Source organism: Otolemur garnettii, unplaced genomic scaffold (assembly GCF_000181295.1).
Source record: "Otolemur garnettii isolate 467f Iridium unplaced genomic scaffold, OtoGar3 scaffold00005, whole genome shotgun sequence".
Taxonomy (NCBI): Eukaryota; Metazoa; Chordata; class Mammalia; order Primates; family Galagidae; genus Otolemur; species Otolemur garnettii.
Window position 1 is genome coordinate 15,027,024 of NW_003852400.1, and position 17,225 is coordinate 15,044,248.

General features: G+C 39.8%; 1 protein-coding gene across 3 annotated transcripts in view; it reads left to right on the top strand.

Annotated features, from left to right (window-relative positions):
* The first annotated feature begins 12,994 nt into the window (after positions 1-12,994).
* Positions 12,995-17,225, top strand: part of DMTF1 (cyclin D binding myb like transcription factor 1) — a 49,450-nt gene continuing 45,219 nt past the window's right edge. For 2 of the 3 annotated variants that reach the window (XM_003782636.3, XM_023518806.1), the window contains exon 1: positions 12,995-13,189. The gene's annotated coding sequence lies outside the window, so the exon portion shown is untranslated. Of the gene's footprint in view, positions 13,190-13,763; positions 15,161-17,225 lie in introns of those variants that run through there. The other variant, XM_023518805.1, reaches the window with a different exon arrangement.

Sequence of the window (17,225 nt, forward strand, 5' to 3'; positions counted from 1 at the left end):
ATGTGGGCTCAGTCAGAGACTTGCTAATGTGAAACAACTAGAGACTTGAAAAGGGCTTAAACATTGAGGCATATCTTCTTTGCTGCTCTCAGAACACTGTTGCCATGTCAACAAGCCCAAGTGAGACAGATGAAGTGAGAACACGGAGGACAACTGAGCCACATCAGCCATCAGTCTATCAACTAGACATGTGAATGAGGGTGTCCAATCCCAGTTGATATTCCACCTGACTCCAGCTGCATGGGTAAGCACAAGAACTGACGAACAGTTCTTGTGCTGACAGCCCTAACTGACAACCCATTAAGTAGTGAACCAATGGTTGCTTTAAGGCACTAAAAGTTGGAGTGTTTTGTTACACAGCACAGCAGCAAAGTCAGATATTACCGTACCTGACCCAAGTCACATTTCCAACTTTTTGTCCAAATTTCCCTATGTCCTACCCAAAGTACAGAACGTTTTGTTCCCCAGAAATGCTTTGCACTTTTCTAAATATTTGCTCACGAAATTTTTCTTCACTTGAAGTGCCTTTAGTTTCAAATTTCTACTTAAGAAAATGTCACTTATTTTCCCTTTCTTCAGAAAGTTTGGTACATAAATATAAAGAGGAGAAGAAAAATTGGTTCACTAGATTTCCTCTTACAGAGTGCTGTATTCTTAAGAAATGCATTGCTCACTTGGTGCCCGTAGCTCAGTGGTTAGGGCGCCGGCCACATGAACCGGGGCTGGTGGGTTCAAACCCAGCCAGGGCCTGCTAAACAACAATGACAACAATCATAAAAAACAGCCAGGCGTTGTGGTGGACGCCTGTATTCCCAGCTACTCAGGAGGCTGAGGCAAGAGAATCACTTAAGCCCAAGAGTTGAGGTTGCTGTGTAATGCCACACCACTCTACCAAGGGTGACATAGTGAGACTCTGTCTCAAAAAAAAAAAAAAAGAAAAGAAAAGAAAAGAAAAGAAATGCATTGCTGTGAAAGGTGTGAGCCTGAAGAGCATTATATTGATTAGAAAATAGACTCAGCTGCAGAAATACACACAAACTATAAGTGGATTACAGAATAGAAGTTTACTTCTCTCTCCTGTAACAGCCACAGTCAACCAAGGATAAGCATGGAGACGCCATAGCGTCAGTCCACCTTGCTGCTCTTCTACTCCTGTTACCTCTTCCTGTATAGTTCAAGACTACTCCTCAGCACCATTTCCACACACCAGCCAGATGAAAGAGGGGAAGGTTAAAAAGAGGGCAGGAAAAAAAAAGAGGGCAGGCTCATTTCTTAAAGGAAAAGAACAGATGTTGTACACTTCAGTTCTGCTTATACCACAGTCATATTGGCCAGAGTACAGTCATATAATTATACCTGCAAAGTATAGGCTGCAAAGAAGGCTAGGAAATGTCATTGGTATCTTGGCACTCAAATATTCAACTAATACTATAGAAGAAGGGAAAAATACGTTTGAGGATACTACAGTCACTATCACAAGTAAGCTCAAGTATATTCAGCCTGATAAAATGTTATGTAAAAGGAAAGACAACAAATTGGCTTTGTTCCTGAAAAGAAGGGGAGAGGAAGTAGGAAAGGTGAGAAAGAAGCCAAAGAAATAGTGGAAAGCTAAGATTCCTCCCTGGAACCTTTAACTCTTTTGTAAATTTAGTCTAAATTCTTGGTATGAGAAGAGTTATGATAACTCGTTTAAAAAAAATCCATTCTTTAAGGTAAAATAAAGTACTATATGCCTGGATGTAAGAATTAGAGGAAGAAAGAGCCATGATTGCATGAATTTCTAAAAACCTGCAGAAGACTATGGAAATCTTTGCATGTAACTGGACTTTGGAATTGGGTATTAAGAAAATCTCACTTTGATTTCATGAGATGGGAGACAGGAGGCCCTAGCGGACATCTGAGTAGTGCCAGTTTCTTTTAAAATCCAAAACATTTTAAACAAACAAGTATGCTCAAAGCAGGAAGTATAGATGAAAAAACATGGTTTCTTTGAAAATAATCAGTGTAGAGTTCCTAATCATGCTACTTATAGCAACCATAAAGTTAGCAATTTGAGAGCGTTTTAGTTAGGCTTAACATAGTGTTAGATTTAGCTACTAGAAATAGACATGAAGTATGAATCACTTTCCTAATTGGAACATAAGCTAAATGTAACCATCACAGATTTTAAGAATGTCACCTAAATTTTTTCTCAGCCACACTGTGTGTACTGACACCGAGGCAGTAAAGGAAACAGGATGAACTGGCGAGTTTCCAGTCTTTTCAACAGAGGCCAACTGGATTATAGTTTATGTTAGTGGAAACTATACAACAGATGGACAACTGTACGTTTCTGACAGAATTCGGCATGCCTGATTACAAAGTAATTCACTGTGGAATAGACCTCATTACCAATAGAAGCTCTCATGGAGAAAGTTTATTCAGAATCAAACATAAACTAAAAGTCATCAGGAAACTCTAGGTGAGCTTTGATGTTTCATTTTTCACAGAAAGTGATCTTTCAGATGTTAACCAAGTACAACACAGCCAGCTCTTCTAGAAAAAAATTGCTTGTTAAACAGTTAGTCCAGTCCTTTCTACATAAGCTGTGGGAGAATAGAAGTTGAAAATATCTGGTCAGCTATGAAATCCAGAACATCACTGTGTCCCATTTGAGTTACTGGTAAAACATCAGTTTTCTGCCCAGATATTCAAGTAAGCTCTATGTTTCTAGTTATTTACATATAAAATTCAGGTAGTTTCTATATTTCACCTTATTAGCAAAACAATAAATATGAGAATATCTATTTCAATGACACATTTTTCTGTACACACTATGGCTTGCAAGTGGTTGTGTTGGTTTTATTTAAAAATATGCTGAAAATAATGCAATTTTTTTTTCAGCTTCTAACATAGCATTTACAAAATCCTGTATTTTTAATCCCTTCATCTCCCATGGGAAGTCTAAACATCTGTGAACTGTGTCACTAGAAAGGACTCAGGCAAATGCTCCACTTCCAGCCCTTTCCAGGGCCCACAGGCATCTCTACAGTCTTTAGGAAAGGGTGCCATACACCACAATCTCTCAGTGAGAGGAGTGTCAAAGTCACATTGTATGAAAAGCTTGTTGGATGGGAGATACTATTGTAGCCATCTTTGAAAAATATAATCTGCCATCTTGGAAGCCCTATACTACAGGGAAGTTCCAGATACAACTAGACATTTTGAACAGATTAGCAGAGTTATCGATTTAATTTAGTAGTCATCAATTTAGAGAGGGAAATTGAAGGCACTGGAGTAGGTGACATCACTTAGGGAAAGAGGATAGAATTATAAAGAGACAGGCTTCAAGGTCACTGTGAAGAACTCTGAAATTTAAAAATCAGGCCTGCAAAAGAAATGTTTAGAGTACTTTCAGAGTACTGTATTGCAAAATCAAGAAAAAGAATTCAAGAAGGAATAAGTGGGTGGCATCTGTAGCTCAGTGGGTAGGGCACCAGCCACATGCACTGAGGCTGGCAGGTTTGAACCTGACCCAGGCCTGCTAAACAACAATGACAACTGCAACAAAAACAATAGCCAGGCATTGTGGTGGATGCCTATAGTCCCAGCTACTTGGGAGGCTGAGGCAAGAGATTCGTTTAAACCCAAGAGTTTGAGGTTGCTGTGAGCTGTGACACCATGGCACTCTACTGAGGGTGACACAGTGAGACTCTCAAATAGCCAAGAACATTACTCAGAAATAAAAACAAAGCAGGAGGAATCATGCTACCAGACCTCAGACTATACTATAAATCTATAGTGATCAAAACAGCATGGTGCTGGCACAAAAATAGAGAGGTAGATGTATGGAACAGAATTGAAGACCAAGAGGTGAACCCAGACACTTAACGTCATTTGATCTTTGATAAGTCTATCAAAAATATAAATTGGGGGAAAGATTCCCTATTTAACAAATGGTGCTAGGTGAACTGGCTGGCAACCTGTAGAAGACTGAAACTAGATCCACATCTTTCTCTTCTAACAAAAATTGACTCTCACTGGTTAAAGAACTTAAACTTAAGACATGAAACTATAAAAATTCTTGGAGAGAGTGCAGGGGAAACACTTGAAAAAATTGGCCTGGGAGAATACTTTATGAGGAGGACACCCTGAGCAATTGAAACAACATCAAAAATACATTACTGGGATCTGATCAAACTAAAAAGCTTCTGCACAGCCAAGAACACAGTAAGTAAAGCAAGTAGACAGCCCTCAGAATGGGAGAGGATTTTTGCAGGTTATATTTCCAACAAAGGTTTGATAACCAGAGTCCACAGAAAACTCAAACTCATTAATAAGAAAAGAACAAGTAATCCCATTTCTTCATGGGCAAGAGACATGAACAGAAGATTCTCTGAAGAAGACAGGCACATGGCCTATAGACACATGAAAAAATGCTTATCATCTTTAATCATCAGAGATATGCAAACCAAAACCACTTTGAGACATCATCTAACTCCAGTAAGAGTAGCCACATCACAAAATCCCAAAACTACAGATGTTGGCATGGATGTGGAGAAAAGGGAACACTTCTGCACTGCTGGTGGGAATGCAAGCTAGTATATTCCTTTTGGAAAGAAGTTTGGAGTACACTCAGGGATCTAAATGTAGACCTGCTGTTTGATCCTGCAATTCCTCTACTAGGTGTATATCCAAAAGACCAAAAATCACTTGGCAACAAAGATATTTGCACCAGATTTTTAATTGCTGCTCAATTCATAATGCCAAGTCTTGGAAGAAGCCAAGTGCCCATGGACCCATAAATGGATTAATAAATTATGGTATATGTATACTGTGGAATACTATGCAGCATTGAAAAAAGATGCAGACTTTACCTCTTTTATGTTTACATGGATGGAGCTGGAAAATATTCTTCTTAGTAAAGTATCTCAGGAATAGAAAAAAATGTATCCAATGTACTCAGTACTACTATGAAACCAATTTATGATCACTCACACTTTCATATGAGAGATGAATCACAACTATAGCTCAGGATGAAGGAGGGAAGGGGAGTGAAATGGGAAGGGAGGGGTTGGTTCCATAAAGGGAAGGATAGGGTGGGACCAAACCTATGGAGCATATTGCAAGGGTACAAGTCAAATCTATCAAGTATTGAGCACAAACGTCTTAACACTCTGATTAAGTAAATGAGATGAAATCTATGTTAATTAGTAGGACGTAAGTACTCCAATTTGTATAAATAACCAACACATTGAATCCCACAAAAGCATAAATGTATTCCTGATCTATGTATATATGACTTAATTAAAAAAAATAAAAAATAAAAATAGAAAAATCAGCCAGGTATTGTGGTAGGCACCTATAGTCCCAGCTACTTGGAAAGTAGAGGCAGAAAGATCACTTTAGCCCAAGAGTTTGAGGTTGCTGTGACACTCAATGCCATGACACTCAAACCCAGGGTGACAGAGTGAGACACTGACTCAAAAAATAAAAATTAGAAAACAAGACCAGGCACAGTGGCTCACACCTGCAATCCTAGCACTCCAGGAGGCCAAGGCAGGTGGATTGCCTGAGCTCACAGTTCGTGACAAGCCTTAGCCAGAGCGAGACCTCATCTCTAAAAATAGCCAGGCATTGTGGTGGGTGCCTGTAGTCCCAGCTACAAGGAAAGCTGAGGCAAAAGAATTGCTTAAGTCAAAGAATCTGAGGTTGTTGTGAACTGTAGCGCCACAGCACTCTACCCAAGGCAACAAAGTAAGAACTGTCTCAACATAATAATAAATAAAAGGAGGCACCTGTGGCTCAAAGGAGTAGGGTACCAACCCCATATGCTGGAGATGGTCAGTTCAAACCCAGCTCTGGCCGAAAACTGCAAAAAATAAAAAATAAATAATAATAATGATAAATAAAAATAAATTAAAATTTTTAAATTATTACTTTATCATAATGTGGTTGTGATTAAGAGATAGGAAAGGCCAAAAAGTAAAAGACTGCAGATTTCTTTCCAGTTTTACCCATTGCAGGAGATAGCTATCTTACAGTTACTATATTTACTAAGACCTTTTCAAAATAACATATTTATAATATTATATATGAGACATTGTTGTATCATACATTTCTCCTATAATTGGTCTACAATGGTAAAGCAGCATGGGTTCCTTCTCAGAGAGGAGATTCTTGTGAAAATTTATTATAGGATCAAAGATCAACAGTATCCTCAGTAGACAGAGATTCCATGGTAGATGGCTCTTTGGCAAGGGAAAAGTAAAGTTGCAATCAAGTGAAAATGGTCTCCTGTTCAACAAAAATGGAGCTCATCCAATTATAATAAAAATAGAGAACAGAGGTTCACCATATCTCAGACAATGACTATGACAGCCTTGTGGCTATACCAGGTTGGATCAATATAGACCAAAGTTGGGTATCAATGTCGGCTTCTACTAAGAAAAATAAACAGACACAGAAAAAGACATTACTGATACTGTGACTAAAGTGACATGTCTTCCTTACCCTAGGTTAGCTAAAATAGATACATCATAATACTGCTGCAATGCGTATAATTACAAAATATGATTATACATAATGTTATTCTCAAGTCCAAACACATGGCCCATAGCAACTCTGCTTTCCTAATCCTATTATTCCTAATTTCATTAAATTAAAAATTATGTATTACATGTCTTCACCAGGTCTACCCACTTAAGAGGTAGTCGTCATAACAAACTTATACTCCAGAATTCAATTTGACATAGTTACATTTACTACAATGTAGATATTCTTAAATTAGATAGGTATTAAAAGAATCGGTTGATCTTTCAGGTAATTTGTGTGGGAAGGAATCACATTCATGGCAAGCAATGTCTTCTGTTGGGTTTAGACTTTAACAACTTCAGGTCAAGAAAGACCTTTACTTTGCATTGTCTATATGCATTTGTAGTACGTATATTAGGGGTATCCAGTGAACCTCAGTAGAAAGAGGTTCCTCACGTAAGAGGTAAATCTTTTTCTTTAATGTATAAAACACTTGGTCTAGAAACATGAAAACAGGAAAATTTCTAAGAACTAAAAAAATTATTTTAAAATGGAATTACAACAATCCACTTCCACATCCACCATCAATAAACTGCCATTTTTACCTGGATGGAGCTGGAACATATTCTTCTTAGTAAAGTATCTCAAGAATGGGAAAAAAGTATCCGATGTACTCAATACTACTAGGAAATCAATATATAACCACCTACACACTCATACAAATGGCAAAACATAACTATAGTCCAGAAAGTAGAAGGGAAGAGGAGATAGAAGGGGGGGGGCGGCGGATATGGGAGGAGGAGGGTATCTGGGGACCTCACCTAATGTGCATGATGCAATGGTACATTTCAAAACTATTAAGAAATGAGTATAATTGTGATGGATGTGTTACTTAGTTCAATGTAAGCATTTCACATTGTATATCGAAGCAGTACCCTGAACCCCATAAATGCATCAATGTACAACGTTATGATTTAATAAAAAACAATTAAAATAAATAAATAAACTGCCATTTTGAAATGCAGCTTAAAATAAGTTAAAAAGTATTTAAAGATAGACTGCCTAGCATGGTTTTAATGAGTTTTACTAGAGTAAAGAAATAGTTGATACCCCAATCCTTTTAGAATTGTTCCCCTAACAAATCCCACAAAACAGTAAAAAAATAAACTCTTTTCCTGTTACTCATTCTTTGTTGCTATAGGTAAAAACAAATAATATCAAACTCTTTAGAGTGCTTACTATTTGCCAGACACTGTTCAAAGTGCTTTGACTAAGAGCAATGGACATTGGTCCACTGTTCCTAGTATTTGAAATTTAATCTGGTGATACCAAGTGACCTGATTCATATTTTGTCTTCATCCCTCATTAAGATGTTAATTCTGAACAGGAGTTATGGGGGCTTAGTTTAATTAGACTTCAACCAAAAGTGTTTGGTATAAAGATGCACTGAAGATACAACTATAATGCAAACGCCTTCACTGTACCTTAAGGCACCATATTTCCTGTGTCTAAAATAACCCTCAGTCTAAGGCAGGTGCTCAAGAAGATCTACAGAATAAAATGATGAATGAGTGTATCACAAATGTGCAAACTCTTGAAAGTTACAAAGCTTACAGGAGTTCCTTTTTTCTCTGCCACTGCATTTTCTGTGTAAGAGAATTAAATATTCTATGTATAATGAATAGAAGGGAAGGGAATTAATCTACAATAGTTTTTAAACTAGAGAGCTTTTCCATATTTGGATTTCAAAACATAATCCCTATCGCTCTGGTTTTTTATTGTTGAGGCTTGTCCTTGGTAGCCTATCATTAGTAATTTAAGCCCCCAAATTTCCATCGAATGTTGAAGCTACTACTCTTCAAAGAAAAAAAAAATCTTGCTGAACAATAGGGACATCTGCTGGTTAAAATAAGATGTTTCTATCCTTAAAAGACTGCATTGGATTTAAATGGACAAGATCGGGCAATAAAGTTGGAGTAACACCAAATATGTGACATTATGTTAAAATAGCCTCCCTCCACTTAATAAATGGTAACATTTTATTTCAGGATTCTCTAAACAGTGACACCATCTAGAAAAAGACTGCACTCTCCTTCATCAGTAGCTATTGCAAAAGAATACAATGGCAGTCAGTACATGTGGCTCAAAGGAGTAAGGTGCCAGTTCCATATGCTGGAGGTGGTAGGTTCAAACCCAGCCCTGGCCAAAAAAAATACAAATGGCTAACTTCCAGATCTTCTGAACAAACATTTGTCTACTCAATTAAGGTATTATGTCATCCGCTAGCAAGCCAAAGCTATAGCATGGTGGAGGTAACAGATAATTCATCCCTGCTTTGTCTGGGCATGTGCTAAGCTCCAATTTAGAGAAGTAGAAATACTATCTAGCCTTAAAAAAGAATGAAATTCTGCAATATGTGACCTCATGGTGAAGCTTGAGGACATTATGCTAAGTAAAATAAGCCAGTCACAGAGGAACAAATACTACATGATTCCACTTTTATGAAGTACCTAAAACAGTCAAATTTATAGACTCAAAAGAGTAGAATGGTGGTTATCTGGGGATAGGAGGAGGAGTGATGGGTAGTTATGTAAGTTTCATATACTAACCTACAGGCAAAACGTTTCAAGCAAGATGAATAAGCTCTAGAGACCTGGTGCATAACATTGCACCTATACTCAGCAATTATATACGGCATACTTCAAAATTTATTATGAGGGTAGATCTCATATTAAGTGTTCTTTTTTTTTAAGACAGAGTCTCACTTTGTTACCCTTGGTAGCGTGCCATGGCATCATGGGTCACAGCAACCTCAAATTCTTTGGGCTCAAGTGATCCTTTTGACCAGCAGTTCTCAACCTGCGGGTCGTGACCCCTTTTTAACAATGAAAATACATTGAGGCATTAGGAAGGTTGAGAACCACTGCTCTTGACAAAATCTCCCAAGTAGCTGGGACTACAGGGCACAAGCTACAACACCTGGCTATTTTTAGAGACATGGTCTCACTCTTGCTGAGGCTGGTTTCAAACTCCTGAGCTCAAGCAATCTGTGTGCCTTAGACTCCCAGACTACTAGAATTATGGGCATGAGCCACTGCACCTGGCCTTATATTAAGTGCTCTTAACACAATGCAATTTTTTTGGAAATTTTAATTAAAATTTACAAGGGATTTACCTTGGCACTTGCCAGGGCTGTGTTTTCATCATTTTAAGAGTATTATATAGGCCAGGTCCTTGCTGCAAATATGCTCTTTTCCCATACTAGCTGAACAAATGCCTTCTCACCTTCCACCCATTAATGCTTATTTCTCTCACCTTCATAGCCTCTACTTAAATACATCTTCTCAGAAAGGCATACTCTAAACTGTAAAGTTCACTTTCAGAACACCCAATTTATGTCTTTCTTTGAACTTATATAAAGTGGGCAAGCCATGGCAATTATTGGCTGAGCGAGGTGGCTCACCCCTGTAATCCCAGCACCCTGGGAAGCTGAAGCGGGTGGATTGCCTAAGCTCACATGTTTAAGACCAGCTCTGAGCTAGAGAGAAACCCCAGCTCTAAATATAGCCAGTGTTATGGTGGGCAGCTATAGTCCTAACTACTTGGGAGGCTGCGGCAAGAGAAGAGCCCAAGACTTTCGAGGTTGCTGTGAGCTATAACACCAGGGCACTCTACTGGGGGTGACAAAGTGAGATTCTGTCTCAAAAAACAGAAAAAATAAAGTGTCAATTATTAATCAGTTTACTAATATACAGCCCTTCTTCCTTCCAGTCTAGATTATAAAGGAACTGGTCTTTGAGTCAGATTCAGACATTTGCTCAATTTAGTAATATAACTGAACTGTTTTGTTTTGCACACCATAATTACAAGGACAGAAAAAAGTTTATCCTCTCTGGCAGGGAGAATTAGAAGGTTAGCTCCCCATTCCCCTAATTGGAAAAGGAGCCAATATTTGTTACTATTTCATTTCTAGGTCTCAATAAAGATCTAATACAAAAGAAAAAGAAGTGAAGATGGTATGGAGAGGAGGTGACCAGGGTGAAGTATTAAAACAAGTGTGATGAGACACATGGAGGACATGAAAAGTGTTAAAATGCGGAGTGCCATAAGGTCCAAAGGAAAGACTACAAGAATCTGAGACAGAACACCACCTGGAAAAGTCTGGTGTTTGGGCCTAACTAGGACAGTTTGTTCATCCCTCTACACAGTAATCCCCATTAGCTCTCAAGAAGTGATGGGAGGCCTCCGGGTGTAGACCCATCAGCTGTATTAACAGAACTGAGAGATTATAGAAAGAAAAATTACTCAGTAATTGTATTTTTCTTTCACTCTAAACAAGTCTTTACAAACATACTTTTTTTTCTGAATTATATCAGCACGTGAGATGATCATGAAAAAGAACTCACTTCTCAGTATTTAAGACACTTTCATATTAATATATCAAACTTCCGTAACAGAAAGGCAGTTTCATCAATATCCAATCATCGATGAGACCCACAAGTGTTACAAAAACACTTTTTTTAATATTAGAGATGGGGTTTAATACAATAAGAGATATTATGATAACAGATTTACTTTTTTTTTTTTTTTTTTTTTGAGACAGAGCCTCAAACTATAGCCCTGAGTAGAGTGCTATGGCATCACAGCTCACAGCAACCTCCAACTCCTGGGCATAAGTGATTCTCTTGCCTCAGCCTCCCGAGTAGCTGGGACAACAGGCTCCCATCACAACACCCGGCTACTTTTTGGTTGTAGTTGTCATTGTTTGGCCTGGGCCAGATTTGAATCCACCAGCTCTAGTGCATATGGCTGGCGCCTTAGCCATTTGAGCTACAGGCACCACCAGATTTACTCTTTAATACATAGTATTAAGTTAATATTAAAATACGCTTGTCTTGGCAGTGCCCATAGTTTAGTGGGTAGGGCGCACAGCACTCCACCCAGGGCGACAGCTTGAGACTCTGTCTCAAAAAAAAAAAAAAAAATACACTTGTCTTCTCCAACTGACCTTGGGAAAAGGAACTCACCTAGAAAGGAAGAATTTAATTACGAAGATGCACTGGACTTTTAACACAATAAACAGCAGTGTGCAGGCTGACCTAAGATTTTGCAGAAAAGAATGGGCAGACCATAACTTAAACACCACCAAATATATTTTGTCTTAGTGAAAACAATCCTATTTGTTTATGCTTTATTTAAAAAGTTGCAAATTAAGAACTATTTCATAAATATTAAAGTCAACAATTCTGCATATGTAATTATTTCATTGGAACTGCACTGTGAGAAGTTCTGATTCAGGCGTTTACCAGTTTCTCTTTTTAATGCTTACTACATTTGTCAGGCTCTGTACAAAGTATGTGGTCTACCTTATTCTGGAAGGGAGATCTTATTACCCTCATTTTTCTAAGATAAATTAAGCTTAGACAGGTGAAGTGCCAAATCCACTATTAAGCAACGAAGCCAAGATTCACATTCACTTCTGACTCTAACGTCTATACATAAGCATGTACTCATTAGAAAATAAAATGATACACACCCTAACTCGAGCAGAATGCACAGAGTACCGCAGATTGGTAATAAAGTTACCAGGACTCAACAAAAAGCGGCTCTTCACACTTATTTCCGAAAATTGGTCAAACATGTCCAACCTCCAATGACATAAAAATATCTGCCGACTGGAATAATTTGTTTTCTTTATAGGAAGACTATTGCCAAGGTGCACCTTGTGCTGTAGCAGCGAAATTCAGAACACGGCTCCAAAGCTGAAGCTTGGATTCCCCCTCTACTACTTATTCTGTGCACTTGGACACCTTTAAAATAACCGCAGTGATGCATTTGGCACTTGTTAACATTAGAGTTTAATATATGTAAAGCACTTAACTGACGCATAAGCACTAAAAGAATGTTGGCTTACACTGTTCAAATCCAAAGGCTTATTTAGCCCTTTCGTTTATCGGGGTACTAAATGCATTTTCGATCTACAACTGGTTTGGTGGAGCTTCAAACCCCAACTTAAGTAAAGGAGCGGCTGTATTCTGCGCCCAACAGAAGACCACCTGCTTAATATGTATCAGCGAAATAACACAGAGGACACTTTTCATCAAGAATTGTTTCACATGACCAACCAGCTATACCACATTTTAAGTGCCTTGGACCAAGAATGAAAACACTTGCTGTCTTCTTCTGTACTCAAGAATTCGGTTTATTTTCATTCCACCCCGGCTCCCTCCGCTCAGAAACCACGAGGAATTATGAAAATCAGCCCGCAGGGCCTAAGGATACTTAGACATACATGTGCAAAAGGAGAAATGAATCCTTTATAGCAAGAGAGTGAGAGTCTATATAGACGCCCCAGAAAGAGCGAGAAGAACGTACAACCACCACCACACGGAGCAACGCACAAACTGTAACAAGCCGGGACCTTTTTTCACGTGCTGCCACGCCCGGAAATGACGCAGGCAGCCGGCGCGCGGGGCCGCCCAGCAGGAGAGTCGGGCGGGCGGGGGAGCGTGCGGGGGCCTGGGGGCGGGACGCCGGCGCAGCTCCGTTTCCGGTGGCTCGTTGCGCTCGCTCACTCCAGCTGCAGCCACTCTCGCCCGTGGCTGCTTCCTCCATCCTGGTATTTTTTGGAGCCTCCATCCTGGTTCTTCCAAAGTGCCCGGACCCAAAACAGGAAGTAAGTGCGATGGAACCTTCAGGTCCCAACCGCCGCCAGGGCCGCTCCGCCCAGTGGAGCCTGTCCGGCCCCCTAGCTGCCCGCTAGGTCCCGCCGGCTGGCGCAAGCTGCCAGCGCCTGGGCGCCGCGGGCGGGGTCGGAGCCGGGCTTTCCTGACGCTGAAGCTGCAGTCCCCGCACGTTCAGGCCGGGGCCTCCCTCTCGGGGCCGGGCGGCGGCGGTGGCTCAGGCTGCAGAGCAGGAGAGCGAACGGCCGCCGAGGCACAGCAGCGATCCGGCGGGAGCGGAAAATGGCGGCGGCTTCGGAGGAGCTAAATGGCGCCGGGACCCCTGGGGGGGTGGGGTGAGCCGGAGCCTTGGTGGAGAATTGGCCCGGGGAGTGGGGACAGTAAGCCTTACTTATTTGCTCGTAGTGTTGCTTTTTTTTATTTTGTTTTTTGTTACCTCTTCTGGTTGTGTTATGTGGTCCGGTGAGGGAGCGGTGGGCTTGGGTGGGGTTGAGAGAGTGGGGGCGGGTCTCGCCGTAACTCTCTACCCTCCCACCCCCGCTTTTTTTTTTTCTTTTTCTTTTTATTTAGTTGGCGTTTTAGACTCTTCTTCGGGTCTTTTGGGTTCAGCCTTGCTCAGCACTTCACAGTGTGGGCAGAGAGACTCGGAATTTCTGGCCGAACCGTCCCCGTCAGCCTGGTCCTCTTTGAGGGAGAGGGACGTGGGATGGGGTGCGGGGAGAATCCCAGAGGAGCGGAGAAACACTGCGTCTGCGAAGTAGTAATTGTCGTTACTATGCCGAGTTCCAAGAGAGTTTCTTAAAATTGTTAAATCCACTTTGTTCTTTAAAATGTACTTTGGGGAATCTGTCCGGGGCGATACCGTTTTACCCCAGTCTCCGGAGTAGATCTGAGAGCCGAAGCGGCCAAGTGCCGTTCTATTCAGTTGAATGGTACAGCCTAGGTTATCATAAAAATTTTCGGTGTGGATAAAGAAAGGATGATAATCCTTTGAAATCTGAGTCAGAATCCCTTCCCTTCCCCGATTGAATCTTGTTTTCTTGCAATTTCATTCATCTTTATGTACTTCTTTTTAAAGAAAACGTACAAGATCTTGATTTCTTTTGTGTGCGTACTTTGTGACAGGCGAGGCTGCTTTTTGGGACATCTTACAACATATTCTGTACAATCACTAATACGGTGTTTTTAAGCTTAAAGTAATGTGGGATTTCTTTTTGTTGTTGTTTATACCTATATTTTTAATTCGTGGTAAACGACCATTTGTAGCTTTTAAGCTCCAGTGCAAGTAAAATATTTTCCACTATTTGGAAAGTTTTGCATATATTAACCCATCTTTCATTTTCAGTTAAGGATTTTCATGTTTTCCCATTACTTCAGATTTCTTTAAGCTGGTTACTTTCTGAGGATTACTATATTTTAATTGTTAGTAATTTGAGTAATTTATCACTGCTTTAACATTTAAAGACTCTGACCATGGTGATAACGCCAGATATCTTAGCCTTTTAACTGAGATGGTGTAGTAGACGTAAGAGTTCATGTATTTGGTTAAGATTCAGAAATTTAGTTAAGGTTTAGGAAAAAAAAAAGGTTGAAGTTGTATTACAAAGATTGTCATACGGAGAGAATACAATTATGTGTGAGAATTACGTGGTTTTTTTTTCATTTACAAAGCATGAAAAGCTTGATCCTATCTAAATATAACAATGTTTGTTACATTTATGAAGAAAATTTTTTCATGATTCGTGATTTTTATCATTTTAACTCCGTGTATACTAGGTGCTTCTGTGTGCCACCAAACAAGCTAATTTTTTTTTCGCTATTTTAGTTGATAGGCTCACCCCAAAATATGCTTTTTGGAACTGATATAGATCCTGCATATTCTGCGTGAAATCTCTAATTGAGTGCATTTGAGCTAGATGTTGGAGCCAAAATGCTATTGCCCTGTCTTCATCAACATTTAATCAGTAAGTACTGGGCATTGCATACTTCATAGAACTTAAAGTTCATTCTTTTAGCAGTTATGTGACTGTACTATATAAATATTTTTCTGAGTGTTCAGGTTTTATTAGTATTATGAGGAGGAGAAATCATACAAGTTTTGGAGTTAGGATTTGAGTTTTGCAAGCAGAACATGGCTGGTAAATGGTTATTGGTAGAGAATCATCAAAAATAGGTATGTGTCCTCTTAAGTGTTTTAAGTCCTCTTTTTCCAGGTCCTCTTTTTTCTTAGATGAGAGGTGGTTCTCTCATTCAACCTCAATACTCCCTTTAAAGGGGTGCATTTATATGGTTAGTTAGATATCACTGACTTGGAATTTAAGTAACAAAAAACTATACCAACGTAATGCTGACCTTTCTATTAATTTCATTTATCTTTCCTACATCTACAGACCTTTTTTTTTTTTGAAACAAAGTCTGTGTCATCCTCCATAGAGCGCTGTAGTGTCACAACTCACAGCAACCTCCAGCTCTTGGGCTTAGGTGATTCTCTTGCCTCAGCCTCGCTAGTAGCTGGGACCACAGGTGCCTGCCACAAGGCCCAGCTATTTTTTTTGGTTGCAGTTGGCATTTTTGTTTAGTAGGCCTGATACAGGCTCGAACCTCCCACCTTTGGTATATGTGGCTAGCACCCACTGAGCCAGGAGCACATGAGCCATGTCTCAGCGTTTTTAAGCACTTGGTTTTTTCATGCTTCACTTAATTGGCTTACATTAACACCTGTAAAGATAAATAAAATAATGTAAAATGAATGTCCCTCAGGATTTACGGCCTGGCATACAGGTATTAAAATATTGAGGGAGCTTAGGGGTGTTTTGAAAGGATTGAGGTCCTGTATCACTTGTATTAAAAACCTGTCTGTTGGAAAGACTTGAAAACAGCAGCAAAATTTAGGAAAGGTTATGCTGTATTTTCGTTATGTCATATATAGAAAGTGCCTGTTTAACACAGATGTATCCTACCTTCTGGAAATGGAGTTTTCTTTATTTTCAGAGATAGGGTCTTGCTCTGTTGCCCAAGCTAACGTACAGGGGTAGGATTGTAGTTCACTGTATTCTCAAAACACCTGGGTACCAGCAATCATCCTGTCTTACCCTCCTTATTAGCTGGGACTACAGGTGCACCCCACCATGTCTGGATAGCTTTTCTTACAACTTGTACAGATGGGATCTGGATGTCTTATTCAGGCTGGTCTCAAACTCCTGGCTTCAAGCTATCATACTGCCTTGGCCTTTAAAAGTGCTGGGGTTATAGTCATGAACTGTTGTGCCCAGCTTAATTTTCATTTTTCATAGCCCATTTTCTCTTACCACCATTATTTGCAGTACTTTTTTTCTATTTAAAAGGATTTCCTAGAAACTGACAAGACTTTTAAGTGCTTTGCAATTTCTTTTTTTTTTTTTTTGAGAGAGAGGAGCCTCAAGCTGTCCCCCTGGGTAGAGTGCCGTGGCATCTCAGCTCACAGCAACCTCCAACTCCTGGGCTCAAGCGAGTCTCCTGCCTCCGCCTCCCAAGTAGCTGGGACCACAGGTGCCCGCCACAACGCCCGGCTATTTTTTGGTTGCAGCTGTCATTGTTGTTTGATGGGCCCGGGCTGGATTCGAACCCACCACCTTGGGTGTACATGGCTGGTGCCTTAGCCACTTGAGCCACAGGCACCGAGCCAGTGCTTTGCAATTTCAGCTCCAAAAGATATTTTTAATTTCTAAGTGATGTAAGACAATCTGAGCAAGTGAAAAACTAAATGATCTTTAATTAAACTGATTGCCAAGTATTAAATGTAGAATACAGTTAGTAATCAAATGTACGTGGCATTTGTTTGCTTCTGTGTGGTTTCTTCCTTTTTCTTGGTGGTATTTTTGTGAGAATTCCGGTGATAGAAATCACAAAATGGATTTTGTGTATGCTTTTGATTCTGTAAAGGTAAATAAAAGTTTAAATAAAGGAGGAACATGATGCTTATATCTGCTTTTTCAAGTTTGTGAAAACATAGCCTGTTCCAAGACTGAATACCAGAAGTTGTCAAGAAAA